The sequence below is a fragment of the Salmo salar genome, chromosome ssa03 (genome assembly GCF_905237065.1).
Source record: "Salmo salar chromosome ssa03, Ssal_v3.1, whole genome shotgun sequence".
NCBI classification, from domain to species: domain Eukaryota; kingdom Metazoa; phylum Chordata; class Actinopteri; order Salmoniformes; family Salmonidae; genus Salmo; species Salmo salar.
This window is the reverse complement of record NC_059444.1, coordinates 56,303,337-56,317,293: the sequence shown is the minus strand read 5'-3', so window position 1 is coordinate 56,317,293 and position 13,957 is coordinate 56,303,337. Positions and strand designations below refer to the sequence as shown.

The 13,957-nt window shown below is 41.1% G+C and overlaps 1 pseudogene; it reads left to right on the top strand.

The window, feature by feature from the left end:
- The window catches only part of LOC123723935 (globoside alpha-1,3-N-acetylgalactosaminyltransferase 1-like), a 70,571-nt pseudogene extending 66,853 nt beyond the window's left edge, over window positions 1-3,718 (top strand).
- The last annotated feature ends 10,239 nt before the right edge of the window (window positions 3,719-13,957 follow it).

Sequence of the window (13,957 nt, the reverse complement as noted above, 5' to 3'; positions counted from 1 at the left end):
AGACAACTGGGAACTCGGAAAAAACAAGGTTGAATCATGAGGACGTCAGTGATCTTCAGGTCTTAGCTCCAGAAAGAGGCCCGACTAATCCGATTTACTATCCGAGTTGAATGACCGTTGAAAACGTATTTTCCCCGTATGAGCTACTTTTTCCTGAGTTCCTAGTTGTCTTGAACTCACTGAAGTCAGATTTCCCAGTTCTGGAGTTAACCATTGTTTTGAGCGCAGCAGACATCATGCTGGATTAATAGTATGGCCAATGTTGAATGTTAATGATTTTAAACTAGGAAAATAAACTCTTAAACCGAGAATTAGGACCACACCCCCACTCCACTGTATAGCAGGCTAGTGATTGCTTTGCAATACTTGCAGTTAGCCACTGATTACTTCTAAACCACTAATTGTTGAATTTGCGAATTACAACTTGTTGTCTAATGTTCATGGCCAATGAGCACCGATACGTTTTATCTATAATTTATCTTCCTTAATTCTCTTCATATGACAAGGATTAAAAAGGATTGGACAGATTGTCGACTTGATTAATGATGATGACTGCTAGCTAAGGTTTTTAAATTATCAAAGCTACTATAGATATAAAGTGATTTGACGTCATTTTATTTGTGGCCAAAGACCTCGAGCCTTCTTGGATGGGCACTTCTAATGTAACTCTATGGCAGCACCAAAGGGGCTTGAATTTTCGAGCTCTACCCTTAGATTTTGCAGTGACGTAGTGTCTCCATGAGTGACAGATGTCATGGTAATTCTAAGCAAAAGGAGAGAAACTGTGTTCTTCAAAATAACTTTTTATTAGAAGATTTGCAAAAAATGAAGCAATTAACAACCAAGCAAATGGTTCATGGTTGAAAATGCTCAACAAACAGAACTGTCTCTCTCCTTTTATAGAAAGTGCATCCTTTCATCTTTGTGACAGTTAGCAGATGTGCAGAAACAGGCCCTGGGAACAGAGATGCAAAAAAGTAATTTAACTTGTCTGTGTAGATCAAGATTGCGAATATCACCACCATCCTCTGTTCCTCCTGTACTTCCCATATAGCTAAATTCCTGCGGATTATAAACACAGGAGGTTACATACTGCGGTCGCACAAGACAAGTTTCAATTAGTAAAAAAAAAACACTAGCATCAATCAATGGACAATTCTCTAAGTAAAAAACAGCATAGTATGTCTAATTTAAAAAGCATAGCATGTAATTAATTAATTTCCTCTGCCAATCACGGCGCAACTAGTGAACATTCCAAACCTCTACGCTCCGTATTTTCCGCTGTCCCACCACCACAGAAAGCACTGAGCTAGGCTGAAACACCTGCATTTTGGAACTGCCTTATTCAAGAAAACAAAAAAGAGACCATGTTTGTATGGAGACTTTATTAACTCAATGAATTATTTCTTTTTTTACACTGTTTGCAAACTGATATGTGTTACACGTATTAATGCCAAAATAACATGCAAAACAGGCAAACCCCACAAAGTTTTTTTGTTGCTAAAAATGTGGGGCTCAGAACAGGTGGGGCTTTGCCCTGAATCACAGTTCGCAACTGGGTCTATCTAATACCACCAACCTCAGCCCATCTCTTCATTACAATAAACACATTTAAACAAGTACATTTTGTTCTCCCAGGCTATTGTACAAGCAGCCCAGTATCTTGGATGGGTAAGTAGCCATTTTATTCTAATGTTAAAGTCATATTAGCTGACGTAGTGTAAGTGTCTGATACATCAGTGTGGGGAGGTGTAGCCTAATACACCACACCTTGTTTTAAGGTTCTTTAATGGCCAGTACCATAGTGAAGTATTGAGATCATAACATGGCTCTGGTCAGTACTACACAGTCAGGCAGGACCTTGTTCTGTTTCTGTAGACGTACTGATGTGGTGTCAGTGACCCCATGGTTGGCACCCATTGTCTGGGAAGGCACCTTTGACCCTGTGCTAATCGACAACATCTACAAGCCCATGAACCTCACCATAGCAACCACTGTGTTTGCCGTTGGAAAGTGAGTACAACTTTTGACAAATATACAAAAGGGAATTTGAACTATATATACTTTTTCAACAATGCAACTATAAGGACATAAGTACCTGATGTAACATGGCAGGTAATAAAATGTAATGACGCTGTCATCATTCATGCCTTGGAACACGTAAATAATTGTTCTAATTTATGTATTATCTAGACTGTATACTGGTCAGAAAGTGGTATATTATCCTATGAGAATGATGATGCAGTTAAGGGGATACCTAGTCAATTGCACAACTGAATGCATTCAACCGAAATGTCTTACACATTTAACCCAACCCCTCTGCTCAAGGACAGAACAGCAGATGTTTCCACCTTGGCTTGGTTCAGGGATTTGAACCAGTGACCTTTCGGTTACTGGCCCAACAATCTTAACCTCTAGGCTACCTGCCACCCCATCAGTTAGAGGTGTGCTGACATCAAAATCTCAGTTGCGACCTACTGCTGTTGTGTCCTTAAGCAAGGCACTTATTAATCCTTATGATATGTATGCCTTTAAATACTGACAGATACGTCAGGTTTCTCCAAGATTTTCTGGAGACAGCAGAGAAGCACTTCATGGTCGGCTTCAACGTGCACTACTACGTTTTCACTGATCGTCCCCACGATGTTCCTTCAGTGAACCTGGCTCAGGGGAGACATTTGAGTGTGATCCAGGTCCCGGGTTCAAACCGCTGGCAGGAGATATCAGCCCGGAGGATGGAGATCATCCAGACCACCATCGAACGTCAGATCAGACGGGAGGCCGACTACATCTTCTGTCTGGACGTGGACAGCAAGTTCCACGCTCGCTGGGGGTCCGAGTCTCTTGGAAGGCTGGTTGCTGTTATACACCCAGGCTATTATGAGGAGACGCGTGACAGCTTCCCGTACGAACGCGTCCAGCCTCGACTGCCTACATCCGGATGGATGAGGGAGACTACTACTATGGCGGGGCTATGTTCGGAGGGTTCGTGGAGGATGTGTACACACTAACAAAGGTATGTCGGAAACGGTTTGAGGAGGATGCGGGGAATTCCATCGAGGCTGCCTGGCAGGAGGAGAGCCACCTCAACAGGTACCTGCTCGACAACAAGCCCAGCAAGGTGTTGTCTCCAGAATACCTGTGGCAGGACTTGAAGGCAAAACCAAAGAGGTCAAAGTCATTCGCTTTTCAGGGGTCATTAAAAACTATGCTGAAGTTCGTCCCAATGTATAAAAATAGGTAGTGGCTATTAGACCGGCAGAAGAAAAACTTAATTTATTCATAGCGGTAAAATTAATTGAGTTTAGGTTTAGGAACGAGGGTTAAGTTTAAATGTAGGTATAATTTGACTGGGGTTAATGTTTGGGTTAAGGTTAGGGAAAGGCATAATAATAATAATAATTTGGGGGTGCTTATATTTGTCACCTGTGGGTGTTTCTTCTACAAATGTGTAATGGAAATGTGTTTCTTGCATATCCCAACTCCTGAGAGTGGGGTCACGGGCCAGGGTCACCATTGTTCGTTTTAACTTATAAGAACATGTTTTTCATTTTCTATCTTTATTTCATTCTGTATTCTGTAGCCTATCTATTTTGCATGTTGATTACTGTAAGGAGGAAACGAATAAATAAATAAATAAATAAATAAATATGTAAAAAATGTAACACAATAGTATTATGTTATTTTCTTGAAATAAATATTTTACTACTTTCCATTATGTTTGTGTTGTGTCACTACTTCTTATTTAACCAAGGTCCAAAGTGATGTTTTGATTTAGAGCTTTACACTTTAGTGGGATTCACACTAAAACGTTAAATAGTGCTTCCTTCTGGTGGACGGTTAGGGTACATGAAATACTGGGAAATGAAATGTATTCCATAGACTAACTAAAAACAACAGCTTTAGTGAACTAATCATCTGGCAACCACAGCACGGTGTCAGCAGAAGGGGAAGGTCAGAGAACACATACTTGGACTAGCTAAGGAGCAACACCAGACTGGAGGAGGAGGAGGAGATTGCATCTGCAATGGAGGACAGGCACCTCTGGGGGTCTCATTTATCGACCCAAGACGTCCAAATCCATATGGTGAGGACTGTGTATATATTTTTTTTAATAATTGAAGGAGATAGGATAAGCTTTATTAATCACACTCATGAATAAAAAGTTATTGGAATGCTTCATAATAGACAGATGTAGGACATTGTGACATGAGTCACACTTATCAGAACAGGTTCCATTTTAAAAGTCAATATGGAGGATGCACTTCATTATGTAAACATCCTGCCAATGTCAGGGCAAAAAGGCTAAATCCTTCATTACAATGGGTCCACAGACAAGTGGATGGGAGAAGAGGTCCCAGAATAGCCTGCACAATCACATTGTATTGGGTTACGTGTACTGCCCTGAAAGCAAATAGAACTGAAACCAGGTGTGTATCTGCCACATTTGACCAAAAGCATACAGTATTGTACTTTTAACCAGGTGAACGAGGAGATGACGTAGCCAACAGATGAATTCATCATTACATATTGCTTATACAGGCAATAGGCATGTAATAATAATGTTGAGTGAGCTAGCCTAGCAAGCAAGAATTTCACTGCAACATTTATACATGCTGTTCGAACTGTGTGTGACAAATACAATTTGTTTTGATATAATCTCCCAATGTATTCAACTTGTATTTTAAAGCACGTAGTTGAGAATGGCATTCAAGTGATTAACACAGAAATGTAGGAATTCTAAGCATCCATATCTTCTCTTGTCTAGCTCTAACTGCTATAGCGTATGTCCACATACATGAATTTTAGGCTTCCATCCTCTCTAACTGTTGTACTCACAACAGCACCTGAGGGGGAAGATTGCCCCCTACGTGGCCTGTCGACATCACTTCAAGTAGAACAGAACATTTCTTTGTTCATGGGGTTGTCTCAATCAGATTACACTCTTACTGAAACGTGACAGGCGAAATTCTTAGAGAATAGCGAGTATTGTAGATTATAATGCAGCGTTAGACAGTTTTTATTTTTGGGCCTAAAGCCAATAAAGTAAGGTTTAGTTTATTGTCATGGTGTACAACATTGGCAGCTGAGCGCTGAATTACATTGTTCAGTTCATTTAAATAAATAAACAAATAATTACATAAACAAATCCATAGTGTGAAATCGTGATATATTCATAAAAATAAATAAATTGTTCAAAACCATATGAGAAATCACGACAATTGAGCTAACCATGTTAAAAGGTGACGTTTTGTTCTACCTATAGATGACGAAATTCAGTCATACATAAAAACAGTTAATTTCGAAAGTGAAATGGATTTATGATTTTTATTCACGATGTCATCACCCCCCGCGACAGAGGCTGTCTCACTTTCATGGCTAGAAGGGTTCCTAATTGTCAAACTATTCTAAAATGTTTTGCATTTTAGCTAACCCTAAACCTTTTCCTAAACTTAACCTAATTATCCTAGCTTGCTTTTTATTTCACCTTTATTTAACCAGGTAGGCTAGTTGGAGAACAAGTTCTCATTTACAACTGCGAACTGGCCAAGATAAAGCAAAGCAGTGCGACACAAACAACAACACAGAGTTACACATGGAATAAACAAACATACAGTCAATAATACAATAGAAAAAGTATATATACACTTTGTACAAATGAGGTAGGATAAGGGAGGTAAGGCAATAAATAGACCATAGTGACGAAACAATTACAATATAGCAATTAAACACTGGAGTGATAGATGTGCAGAAGATTAGTTTGCAAGTAGAGATACTGGGGTGCAAAGGAGCAAAATAAATCAAATAAATAACAGTATGGGGATGAGGTAGTTGGATGGGCTATTTACAGATGGGCTATGTACAGGTGCTGTGATCTGTGAGCTGCTCTGACAGCTGGTGTTTAAAGTTAGCGAGGGAGATATGAGTCTCCAGCTTCAGTGTTTTTTGCAGTTCGTTCCAGTCATTGGCAGTAGAGAACTGGAAGGAAAGGCGGCCAAAGCAGGAATTGGCTTTGGGGGTGACCAGTGAAATATACCTGCTGGAGCATGTGCTACGGGTGGGTGCTGCTATGGTGACCAGTGAGCTGAGATAAGGTGGGGCTTTACCTAGCAAAGACGAATATGAAGCGAAGGCCAGCCAGCGAGAGCATACAGGTCGCTGTGGTAGGTAGTATATGGGGCTTCCGGTGAATTTACTAAATTACTCACGATAAATGTTAACAAAAAACATAACAATTATTATAAGAATTATAGATACAGAACTCCTTTATGCAATCGCAGTGTGTCTGATTTTAAAATAGCTTTTCGGGTGAAAGCACATTTTGCAATATTCTGAGTAGATAGCCCGCCATCATGGCTAGCTATTTTGACACTCACCAAACTCAGATTTACTATAAGAAACATTGGATTACCTTCGCTGTTCTTCGTCAGAATGCACTCCCAGGACATCTACTTCAACACCCAATGTTGTTTTGGTTCCAAATAATCCATAGTTATATCCAAATAGCTGCGTTTTGTTCTTGCGTTCAAGACACTATCCGAAGGGTGAAGCGCCGGCGCATATCGTGACATTTTTTTCAATATTCCATTACCGTACTTCGAAGCATGTCAAACGCTGTTTAAAATCTATTTTTATGTGATTTTTCTCGTAAAATAGCGATAATATTCCAACCGGGAGACGTTGTATCCGTTCAAACACTGAAAATAGAAAATGGAGTCTTCACATGTGCGCCAGTGTCATTGTTCTCAGAACGACCACTTTCCAAAACCTCTACTGTTTTTCGCCCAGGGACTGCAGAGTTATCATTCCACGTTCTGGCGCCTTCTGGAGAGCCTATGGGAGCCTTAGAAAATGTCACGTTACAGCAGAGATCCTGTATTTTTTGATAAAGAGGCTACAGATGGCCAAGAAATGGTCAGACAGGGCACTTCCCATATAGAATCTTCTCAGGTTTTGGCCTGCCATATGAGTTCTGTTATACTCACAGACACCATTCAAACAGTTTTAGAAACTTTAGGGTGTTTTCTATCCAAATCAAATAATTATATGCATATTCTAGCTTCTGGGCAGGAGTAATAACCAGATTAAATCGGGTACGTTGTTTATCCGGCCGTGAAGATACTGCCCCCTATCCTAAACAGGTTAACCTTTAAAAAATGGACAATATAGGCAGAGACATATTAGAAATATGGCTCTGAATACAGGCTGTAGCATATATACAGTGAAATCTGGAACTAATCAGACCAATCCTTACATGATCACCGCAATTATTCATAACCATGCTGTATGACTAGCATGATTGTCATCGTTTATTGATTTATTTGCTATTAGAAAATTGTCTTATCCAAGGTATATTCTGTGTTGTTCATCTGGTGCCTCCAGTCGTGTCTTTCCTGGTGCGTCGACATGATGTGTTGGGTCCACAATTGGTCCACTGGATCGATGACTTGGTGGCTTTGATGTCTCCCTGTATTAATTATGTTGGACTGTGTCTTGCATGTGGCTACCAGTTTGTCAACCAGCATCTGTCATTTGGCTGTTGTTCCTCGCACGATACATATTCCAGCATTCTGTGGACGGTTTTGTTGAGATGAGCCAGTTTGGCAATACAAAGTACAAGCGGATCCATTTCAGTAGCTGTAGAAGGTGCTATTTCTGACAATAAGTTTTGGAGCGTCCCATTTTAATATCAACAATTGATGGGGCATCTTCTTCCATTTCTTGACTAAGTTACCTGGTTGGAGGATCGCAAGTCTACTTTAATTTGCTAGTGAGCTGATAAATATAATCATATATCGACAACACAAACGATTTTCGTTTTGATTCAGTTTATTTTAGTTGAAGTTTATACTGGCATGTTTATTTAACTACACCACCAGCCCGATCCTTTAAGTCCATATTAGTACTTAAAATTGTTTGACATTCATTTAATCAAATCAAATCTTACATTCTGCATATTTTTGGCAGATGTTATTGCGGGTGGAGCAATAAACATTATTATTATGTGGACTGTGAAACTCAGTAAATATTTGATTGTTGCATCATTATACTTTTATATTTTCGTTGGAAAATAATACAGTTGATGATTCTTTTAATTAGTGCGGCGAAACGCTTTTACTCCACCCCACGGTTGTTAGCTGCAGGTTCAGTGGGTGAGGTAGTGAGCACTCAGTGCCATCAGCAAAGTGAGGTAGTATCGTCAATTGTTTGTCCCCACGGAAACTCACTGGATTTAACTTAGATATTAATGAAGTGTGGCAGAAATGCTTGTGTTTTTGGGTTCAACATTGTATAATATCGACGATGATCACTAACAATTTTTTAACAATTACATATACGCATAAAGTTAATGATATTCAAAATATGAATGATTGATGGTATAAACGTTATAGACGAAATGGTGGTGGTATAATGACTGTATGTATGAGATGGTAATGTGGATATATAGGCTTATATAAAAGTGGCATTATTGAGGCTGTGATACATTTTATCGGTGGTTAGATGCAGTAGATGGTACTAATTGCAGAATATGCATGTGAGATGAGTATTGTAGGGTGTGTAGACATATAAAGTGGAAATTTGTTTTTAGTGGCTGGTGATGCATTTTGTACCTTCTTTGTTTTCTATTACAAAGTGAAAACGGAGTTGAGTCAATTATATTTTGGCAGCAACCACTCAGTATTAGTGATGAAACATTTAACAGTCGATATTGCCAGAGATGAAGCTGTTCGATCTCGTCCATAGCTTTGATGCCTGTACTGGCCTAGCCTTCTGGACTGATAGCGGTAGACAGGCCGTGGCTCGGGTGGTTGTTATCCTTGATGATCTTTGCTTCCTGTGGCTGTCCGGGCAGTGTGGGTGTCCTGGAGGGCAGAGTAGTTTGCCCCCGGTTGTGCAGCCTCACCACCCTCTGGAGAGCCCTTTACGGTTATGGGCGGAGCGGTGCCCGTACCGAGGCGATGTCCCGGCCCGAGCAGGATGCTCCGATTGTGCATCTGTAAAAGTTTTAAATTGTTTGGTGACGACCGAATTTCTATTCAACCTCCTGATGGTGAGAGGCGCTCTGTTTTACCTTCTGCCCTTTAATCATAAAATGTTTGGATTCAAGACCATTTTCAGTTTATCCGTGATATGTATACGTAGGAACTTTAAACTCTACCCTCTCTGTCACGTCGTTAATGGATGGGGATGCTCCCTCTTCTGTTTCTGAAGTCGATCATCTCCTTTGTTTTGATGACGTTGAGTGTGAGGTTATTCCTGACACCACACTCAGTGCTCTGTATCATATCCATAATGGCGTCTACAAATGCGTTGTTGGTAATCAGCTACCACTGGTATCGTCTACCAAACTGATGATGGTGCAGTGTGCATGGCCTGCAGCAGTCGTGATGTTGAAATACAGGAGAGGCCGAACACACATGCTTAGTAAGGGGACCCGGTATTGAGGATCAGCGGGGTGGAGATGTTGTCCTCACCTGGGCGGCCGTCGTCTGGGACCATGGTTTTGGGACAGGTTGAGACCCAGTCTGAGCCCGATGGCGAGTTTGGAGCTGGTGTTCTCAATCACCAGGCTGTCTAGTCGATGAACAGCATTTTCACGCTTCAAATCATCCCTCTTGTCAGATAGGTTGGGAGCAGTCAATGCAGTGGATTGTGATTGTTTTGTTCATGGACCTATTGGGGGGCCCGGTATAAGCAAATTGGAGGAGTGGGTCTAGGGTGTCCGATGAAGATTGGAGGTAGTATGGTCCTTTATTCTGGTCTCTTAAAGCATAATTATTATAAACAGAGTGGTCTCTCTGAAGTGGTATCATTTGTAGCTCAGTTAACTTTGGAACAGTATATTTGTGACTGGCAGGGAAACACTAATGACGTCTTAGACTTAGCCAAACCTGTTACTAACAAAGAAGATAAGCAGTATTGTAGTTACTGGCCCAAGCAATGAGGAACTGTTCAGGAGGATTGGTAAAGAACACCTTGACCCAAGGAAAAAGTTTGGGGACTAAAGTGCCCGAAAAAGGATCCATATAATAAGAGACTGTACACTGTAAACCATTTCGTGTTTTTTATAAGTCTTACAGGCAGGTGATAACAAGTTACTGATAAAATGGTACAGTATGTTTCATATCCATTTTACATGTTTCTCCCAATAATGTTACCGTAATCTTTTTTGTCAACATTGTTTTTGCAGTTACACACAACTGGCTGCCTGTAAGTTATTGTAAAAAACATTGGTACAGTTGGTTACTGTAATCTTCTGTTGCTTCCCATGATGTTATCATTGTAATGATTGAATTACTGTGGTGTGAAAGAGAGGAGAGTGGGGTTTGTATTTTAATGTAATTATGCAAAGATTGGTGTTTTCTTGCAAGCATAGTTGAACGTTACTGGAAATGTGTTTATATATTTCTGAATATCATTGAATCTCCAGATTGAAGCTTTTGTTAAGCCTCGTAGAAGGGAAAATACAAAATACAAAATGTTGGTCTTAACAAAGGCTTTCAAACTGGCAGTGACTACAGGGCAAAACAGACCAAAGGACATGGTAAAATAATCAACCATTAAAGGTTTGAGACTTGCTGGAACTCATTCTATCCCTATACACATTTAATTTAGCCTCTTACAAGGCACATTTCGAAATATCGTAGAATGAGTCAGAAAACAACAATACTAAAGACAGTAAGGTGGGCAGAAACGGCTTCTCCAACAGAAATCCCCCAATCATCGCTTGTAGGCGATGTCATAGCGATGTTGGCTATCTAAGTTCATGCTCAGTAACACGTCATCGAGTCGTCTCTTGTCGAATCGCACATGTGCAGGCCATCAAATCAAAGGCACTCCTTCAACATAATAGTTGTTCTTGACGAAAATGAAAACGTGTCAGTTTGTGGACTTTCACTGGTTTAGAGAATAACTTATTTAAGGCATTGGCTCTAATCTACTGCAGGCTGTACGCCTTTAGATTGAGAAAATGAACAACGAAGGAATCATTTTTCACTTTCTCATTGAACACGTGTTATATGTACACAATAATACGATTATTGTGGATAGTCCGATTAATATAATAGATCGATTAAAACGTTTACATGCTTTTGCAAGAAGAACGATATTCCTATTAATCCTGCTCAGATGGACACATCTGAAATCATGCTACTGATGGGCCTTTTGATAAATGCAGAAAATCGCTAATCAAAATCAATGCTACCACAGTGACCATGTAATTTTGTTTTGGAAGACTATTTGATTGGAAGACTATTCTAAAGATGCATACTTTAAGTTTTTCCAAACTCACTTCACTCTCGCGAGTAAGAGGTGGGAGGTTTGTGCAACCAGTGGTGGCACATGTGCAGATAAATACAGTACAACGCTGGTACGCTGATTAAGCTGTTTACATGTCCTAATAATTTGAAAGATTGCTCAGAAAAACCAGGTGTTTTAATAGGCATATGCTTACTTCGATTATGACCTTACACCTATTAAAATAAGCAGAGATTAAGTTGTTTACATAGAGTACAGTCAAAAGTGTGGACTCACCTACTCATTCCAGGGGTTTTCTTTATTTTTAGTATTTTCTACATTGTAGAATAATAGTGAAGACATCAAAACTATGAAATACACATGGAATCATGTAGTAACCAAAAAGTGTTGCACAAATCAAAATATATTTGATATTCTCTTCAAGTAGCCACCATTTGCCTTAATGACGGCTTTGGCACACTCTCTTGGCTATGATGAAACTGACTCTCATGAGGACAGACACAGGAAAGGAAGACCCAGAGTTACCTCTGCTGCAGAGGATATGTTCATTAGAGTTAACTGCACCTCAGATTACAGCCCAAATAAATGTTTCACAGAGTTCAAGTAACAGACACATCTCAACATCAACAGTTCAGAGGAGACTGCGTGAATCAGGCCTTCATGGTTGAATTGCTGCAAAGAAACCACTACTAAAGGATACCAATAATAAGAAGAGACCTGCTTGGGCCAAGAAACATGAGGAATGCACACTAGACTTGGTGGAATTCTGTCATTTGGTCTGATGAGTCCAAATTCGAGATTTTTGGTTCCAACCGCCCGTGTCTTTGTGAGATGAAGAGTAGGTGAACGTATGATTTCCGCGCATTGTGTGGTTCCCACCGTGAAGCATGGAGGAGGAGGTGTGATGGTGTGTGGGTGATTTGATGGTGACACAATCTGTCATTTATTTAGAATTCAAGTCACACTTAACCAGCATGGCTACCACAGCATTATGCAGTGATTCGCCAATCCATCTGGTTTGCACTTAGTGGGACTACGATTTGTTTTTCAAAAGGACAATAACCCAAAACACACCTCCAGGCTGTGTAAGGGCTTATTTGACCAAAAAGCAGAGTGAGGGAGTGCTGCATTTGATGACCTGGCCTCCACAATTACATGACCTCAACCCAATTGAGATGGTTTGCTTGACGAGTTGGACCGCAGAGTGAAGGAAAAGCAGCCAACAAGTGCTCCGAGTATATGTGGGAACTATTTCAAGACTGTTGGAAAAGCATTCCAGGTGACTACCTCATGAAGCTGGTTGAGAAAATGGAAAGAGTGTGCAAAGCTGTCATCAAGACAAAGGGTGAATACTTGAATAGTCTAAAATATGTTTTGATTTGTTTAACACTTCTTTGGTTACTACATTCCAAATGTGTTATTTCAGAGTTTTGATGTCTTCACTATTATTCTACAATGTAGAAATAGTACAAATAAAGAAAAACACTTGAATGACTAGGTGTGTCCAAACTTTTGACTGGTACTGATAGATATATATATATATAACACACACACACACTGCTCAAAAAAAATAAAGGGAACACTTAAACAACACAATGTAACTCCAAGTCAATCACACTTCTGTGAAATCAAACTGTCCACTTAGGAAGCAACACTGATTGACAATCAATTTCACATGCTGTTGTGCAAAATGGAATAGACAACAGGTGGAAATTATAGGCAATTAGCAAGACACCCCCAATAAAGGAGTGGTTCTGCAGGTGGGGACCACAGACCACTCTCAGTTCCAATGCTTCCTGGCTGATGTTTTGGTCACTTTTTGAATGCTGGCGGTGCTTTCACTCTGGTGGTAGCATGAGACGGAGTCTACAACCCACACAAGTGGCTCAGGTAGTGCAGCTCATCCAGGATGGCACATCAATGCGAGCTGTGGCAAGAAGGTTTGCTGTGTCTGTCAGCGTAGTGTCCAGAGCATGGAGGCGCTACCAGGAGACAGGCCAGTACATCAGGAGACGTGGAGGAGGCCGTAGGAGGGGCAACAACCCAGCAGCAGGACCGCTACCTCCGCCTTTGTGCAAGGAGGAGCAGGAGAAGCACTGCCAGAGCCCTGCAAAAATGACCTCCAGCAGGCCACAAATGTGCATGTGTCTGCTCAAACGGTCAGAAACAGACTCCATGAGGGTGGTATGAGGGCCCAACGTCCACAGGTGGGGGTTGTGCTTACAGCCCAACACCGTGCAGGATGTTTTGCATTTGCCAGAGAACACCAAGTTTGGCAAATTCGCCACTGGCGCCCCTGTGCTCTTCACAGATGAAAGCAGGTTCACACTGAGCACGTGACAGATGTGACAGAGTCTGGAGACGCCCGTGGAGAACGTTATGCTGCCTGCAACATCCTCCAGCATGACCGGTTTGGCGGTGGGTCAGTCATGGTGTGGGGTGGCATTTCTTTGGGGGCCGCACAGCCCTCCATGTGCTCGCCAGAGGTAGCCTGACTGCCATTTGGTACCGAGATGAGATCCTCAGACCCCTTGTGAGACCATATGCTGGTGCGGTTGGCCCTGGGTTCCTCCTAATGCAAGACAATGCTAGACCTCATGTGGCTGGAGTGTGTCAGCAGTTCCTGCATTGATGCTATGGACTGGCCCGCCCGTTCCCCAGACCTGAATCCAATTGAGCACATCTGGGACATCATGTC